The 5,961-nt window shown below is 38.9% G+C and overlaps 1 pseudogene; it reads left to right on the plus strand.

The window, feature by feature from the left end:
• Positions 1–3,499: 3,499 nt before the first annotated feature.
• Positions 3,500–3,599, plus strand: LOC127077290 (uncharacterized; annotated as a pseudogene).
• Positions 3,600–5,961: the final 2,362 nt, after the last annotated feature.

A 5,961-nucleotide genomic window follows, 5' to 3' on the forward strand; every position in this document is an offset into this window, starting at 1 on the left:
AGGTGGAACTATTCCGGCAGCTAAATAATTGACTAGATCAGCGTACCATGGTGTGACAGATATAGCTAAGGTGGTTTCTACTTGCATGTCGGAGTTGTTCTCTTCCAAAGTAGCTATGAGTTTGTCATACGAGAAATCATCATTAATGGATGTTCTTTCCGGTTCAAGGTTCTCAAGTCTAGAGAGGTGGTCTGCTACTACGTTTTCAGTTCCTTTCTTGTCCTTGATTTCTAAGTCGAATTCTTGTAGCAACAAGATCCATCTTAGGAGTCTAGGTTTAGCATCTTTTTTTGTTAAAAGGTACCTGATAGCAGCGTGATCGGTGTAAACTATTATTTTGGCTCCTACCAAGTAAGAACGAAATTTATCTAGCGCAAATACCACTGCTAGGAGTTCTTTCTCGGTTGTGGCATAATTCATCTGTGCTTCATCCAGGGTTCTGCTAGCGTAATATATAACGTGAAGCTTTTTATCCCTTCTTTGTCCTAGAACAGCACCTACAGCATAATCACTGGCATCGCACATTATTTCGAATGGTTCATTCCAATCTGGTGTCTGCATAATGGGTGCTGAGATCAATGCTTGTTTAAGAGTTTGAAATGCTTTTAAACAGTTATCGTCGAATATGAATTCAGCATCTTTCATCAACAGTCCGGTTAAGGGTTTAGTTATCTTAGAGAAGTCTTTGATGAATCGTCGGTAAAAACCGGCGTGTCCTAAAAAGCTTCGTACTTCTCTCACGGTTCTTGGGGGTTGAAGATTTTCGATTACCTCTATTTTGGCTTTGTCTACTTCAATTCCTCTGTTCGAGATGATGTGTCCTAAAACAATTCCTTCTTGTACCATAAAGTGGCACTTTTCCCAATTAAGTACTAAGTTTACTTTTACACATCGCTCAAGAACTCTTTCTAGGTTTTCAAGGCATTCTTCGAAATTTTGTCCGTATACAGAAAAGTCATCCATAAATACTTCCATGATGTTTTCGAGAAAGTCGGCAAATATTGCCATCATGCATCTTTGAAAAGTTGCAGGGGCATTACACAGACCAAACGGCATTCGTCTATAAGCGAAGGTACCAAAAGGGCATGTGAATGTTGTCTTTTCTTGGTCATCAGGGTGAATTGGTATTTGAAAGAAGCCTGAATAACCGTCTAAATAACAGAAATGTGAATGTTTAGCTAATCGTTCTAACATTTGGTCAATGAATGGTAAAGGGAAATGATCTTTTCGGGTTGCTTTGTTTAGTTTCCTATAATCAATGCACATTCTCCATCCCGATTCGATTCGTTTAGTTATAGTTTCTCCTTTTTCGTTTTCAATAACGGTTATGCCTCCTTTCTTTGGTACAACGTGTACAGGACTAACCCATTTGCTATCAGATATAGGATATATAATACCTGCTTCCGATAACTTGGTTATTTCTTTCTTTACTACCTCACTTAGGATCGGATTTAGTCTTCTCTGGTGTTCCCTAGAGGTTTTACAGTCTTCTTCTAACATGATGCGGTGCATACAAATAGAAGGGCTTATTCCTTTAAGATCGGTGATGTGGTATCCTAGTGCGGTTGGATATTTTCTTAAGATATGTAGGAGTTTTTCTGTTTCGAGTCTTCCTAGATCTGCATTAACTATCACAGGTCGTTCAAGTTCTAAGTCTAGGAATTCATATCTCAGATTTTTGGGAAGTGTTTTCAAATCAGGGGTTGGTTTGTTAAGACACTGCGTAGGATCCGGTGTTATTGCTAGGCATTGTTTAGATTTGTCCTCTAAAAGATAGTCTGATGATTTGTCTTCTCCTGACTCTGCTTCTTTTATGCATTCATCGATGATATCCATGAAGTAACATGTATCTTCTATTGCAGGTGCTTTCAAGAATTGGGAAAGAATGAATTCAATTTTCTCTTCACCTACTTCGAAGGTGAGTCGTCCTCGTTTTACGTCTATGATTGCACCGGCAGTTGCTAAGAATGGTCTTCCTAGTATAATAGGTGTAGTATCATCTTCTCTAATGTCCATAATTGTGAAGTCAGTGGGAATGTAAAACTGACCTATGCGTACGGGAACGTTTTCAAGGATTCCTACAGGATATTTGATGGAACGATCTGCTAATTGCACAGACATTTTGGTCGGTCTTAATTCTCCCATTTCCAGTTTCTTACATATGGATAAAGGCATAACTCTAATTCCGGCTCCTAAATCGCATAAGGCTTTGTCGATGACAAATTTTCCTATGTGACAGGGTATAGAGAAACTACCCGGATCCTTGAGTTTAGGGGGCATGTTTTGGATTATAGCGCTACATTCGGCAGGGAGTGTAACGGTTTCGCTATCCTCAAGTTTCCTCTTATTAGAAAGAATTTCTTTTAAGAATTTAGCATATGAGGGCATCTGCGTAATAGCTTCGGTAAACGGAATTGTAACGTTTAATTGTTTAAGGAGATCAACAAATTTTCTAAATTGGCCTACATCTTAGGTTTTAACAAGCCTTTGAGGGTAAGGTATAGGTGGTTTGTAAGGTGGTGGAGGTACATAAGGTTCCTTCTTTTCTAGGGTTTCCTTATTACTCTCTTCCTTTTCCTTAGGTTCACTTTCCTCAGTTGATTTCTTAGGGTTTTGGTTTTCTATCCTTGGGTCAGACGGTCCTTCCACTTCCGTTCCACTTCTTAATATAATTGCATGAGCTTGGCTTCTCGGATTAGGTTGGGGCTGTCCAGGGAATGTACCAGTTGGTGCAGCAGTAGGTGCTTGTTGTTGAGCTACTTGAGATATTTGCGTTTCCAGCATTTTGTTATGGGTAGCCAAGGCATCTACTTTGCTTGCTAGTTGTTTAAGTTGTTCGCCAGTGTGTATGTTCTGGTTTAAGAAATCTTTATTGGTTTGTTGTTGGGATGCTATAAAGTTTTCCATCATGATTTCCAAGTTGGATTTTCTAGGGGTATTATTGTTAGGTATGGATGGATTCGGTTTCTGATATCCCGAAGATATAGATGGGGCTTGATTTGGAGACTGTCCAGGTGCGTATAAAGCATTATTACTCTTATATGAAAAGTTTGGATGGTTCTTCCAATTTGGGTTATAGGTATTCGAATAGGGGCTTCCTTGAGCATAGTTTACTTGCTCTGCTTGGATTCCAGTCAAGAGTTGACATTCCGCAGGAGTGTGGCCTTGGATTCCACAGACCTCGCAATTCTGAGTTATAGCAACCACGGCGGCTGGAGGTGATACATTTAAACTTTCAATTTTCTGGACCAAAGCATCCACTTTTGCATTGACGTGATCAAGGTTACTTATCTCGTACATGCCAGTTTTCGGTTGAGGTTTTTCCACCGTTGTTCGTTCGGTTCCCCACTGATAGTGGTTTTGGGCCATGCTCTCGATAAGCTGGTAAGCATCAGCATAGGGTTTGTTCATTAGTGCACCACCTGCAGCGGCGTCTATTGTTAACCTTGTATTGTATAAGAGACCATTATAAAATGTGTGAATTACTAACCAGTCTTCCAAACCATGGTGTGGGCAAAGTCTCATCATGTCTTTGTATCTTTCCCATGCTTCGAAAAGAGACTCGTTGTCTTTCTGTTTAAATCCGTTTATCTGGGCTCTTAACATAGCTGTTTTGCTTGGCGGAAAATATCGGGCAAGAAAAACTTTCTTCAACTCGTTCCATGTGGTGACTGAGTTGGAAGGAAGTGATTGAAGCCATCTTCTAGCGCTATCTCTTAATGAGAAAGGAAAAAGACGAAGTCGAATTGCCTCTGAAGTGACACCATTAGCTTTAACAGTATCAGCGTATTGGACAAATACGGATAAATGAAGGTTTGGATCTTCGGTAAGATTTCCAGAGAATTGGTTCTGTTGCACAGCCTGCAACAGCGAAGGTTTAAGTTCAAAGTTGTTTGCTTCGATTGCGGGCGGAGCAATACTTGAATGCGGTTCATCTTGCGATGGAGCGGCGTAATCTCTAAGAGCACGAGCTGGTTCTGCCATCTCGGGTAAAGAAGGAAGATCTTTGAGATCAGGAAGGTCTATAGGAGGGAGATTGTTTTCAGCACGATATTCCCGAATTCGTCGTAAGACTCGGAGATATAGTTCGATATCGTTGATTCGTAAATAGAGCGGTTCGCCTTGTGAGCGAGTGCGTGGCATACAAATCAACGAAAGAAAGAAAATAGAAGAAAAAGAAACCTTAGTCTCTACAGCGTAACGGAAGAGTTACGATATCGATTGAATAAAAGTCCCCGGCAACGGCGCCAAAAACTTGATCGCTCGACTGTGTGAGTCGAGAATGGGATACAAACTGCAAGTGCACAGTTCTATCGCGTAGTTTTAAAAGATATCGATCCCACAGGGACTTATGAATCGATATACCGTTATCTAAGGTTACTACGTAAATCTAAGGCGAAAATGTTTGATTGTTTGGGGAAAAACTAAGAGCTAAAATAATATCTAGATTAAATATTAATGAAACGGATATCGGTATGTAGTTCGTCAAAACTAGGGAATAAGTCTTTGTCGGTTTCTTGGTTTTAAAATGAATCGTTTCGGTTAACTTTATTGGTTAAAGGTTTTATCTCAAACTCTCGCTCTGTTGAATAAACCATGATTTTATATTAATGTAGCTGTCACTTATAATTAAGTCAAAAACCATATTTTGAAAACAATAAAGTTGCAGAAACTCCTTTTAAGAAAATACTGACCGTTTTAAACACCCTTATCTCAAACTCTCGCTCTGTTGACTTAGGTTATATAATCAAATCCAAATGCTTAACTCTCGTCCTCACATTCAATCTTTAAAAATACTTTTTGGAAAAGGTCAGAATTTAATTAACTCTAAAACTTGCTCTCGCCCTGATCTAGAATTAATGCCTAACTTACACTGTCCAGTTAAAATCTCAAACTCTCGCTCTATTGATTTTAACTTCTTTATGTCTTTTACTTTTGTAAAAAATCTTGTTATTAAACTTGTAAGTTGAGACCGTAAAAAGATTGATTTTGATTTTAAGTTTAGATAGACCGACTCAGTCTTGATCCCTTATTCTGCTTACTTTACATACCGATACCTAGGCAAATTAGCCAGACATGCTAAATAAATAAGAATTTATATCATGCATAAACAGACTCATTCCAGGCAGATAATATAGATAAATGATAAAACAAAATATTAAATAATGATTAAAGAACCTGAATGCGTAATACAATAGTCTTGAACACTCCACCACAAGCCGGTAGGATTTGTTCTTGGATTCTTCAATTAAACAGTAAATTAAATCAAGGAAATAAAACTGGAATATAACGTAAGGTTAAATCCGGTATAAAGTTGCACAATAGTTTCCGGTGTAGAAACTATTATGCGAAAAATATCTAAAAGCTAAAATGGGAAAGGTAAATTTGCAAGGGAAAAAGAATGTAAAGCTTGCAAAACAAATAAATAAAATAAACAATGCTGGAAAAGAAAAATAAGCAAAAGCTAAAACAGAAGGTTTGAAAAGCTTCGGCAGAGTAGACGGCAAAAGAGGGGAGAGGAAGCGGAACCCTTTTTGGTTTCTAATGTAGCTATTTATAGTAGTGCTTCTAACTGCTTTTTGTTTCCCACGAGTCTTCAGCATGGCTAAATACACGGCGTGGGCATAGGACACGAACTCTCTCAACGTCTCTTCAATTCTTCTGAGGGCGTGACTTGCGCCAAAAAGCTAGTGGAATGGTGTGACGCTCGTCACACCATGTGTGACGCTCGTCACATGGGTGCTTTTAGTGTGACGCTCGTCACAACCCTTGTGACGCCCGTCACAGGCACAACGTGCGCTTTCTTTGGGCTGGGCTTTGTCTTTGATATTTGTTTCCTTTTTACTCCTTTCTACACCTCCTTTTCTTCCCTTTTTCACTTTTGCTTCAAAATGGATACCTGACATAAATAGCAAGGAAATACTGCATAATATCTGATAAAATGAGATAAACTAAAGTAAA

The sequence above is a fragment of the Lathyrus oleraceus genome, chromosome 4 (genome assembly GCF_024323335.1).
Source record: "Lathyrus oleraceus cultivar Zhongwan6 chromosome 4, CAAS_Psat_ZW6_1.0, whole genome shotgun sequence".
Taxonomy (NCBI): domain Eukaryota; kingdom Viridiplantae; phylum Streptophyta; class Magnoliopsida; order Fabales; family Fabaceae; genus Lathyrus; species Lathyrus oleraceus.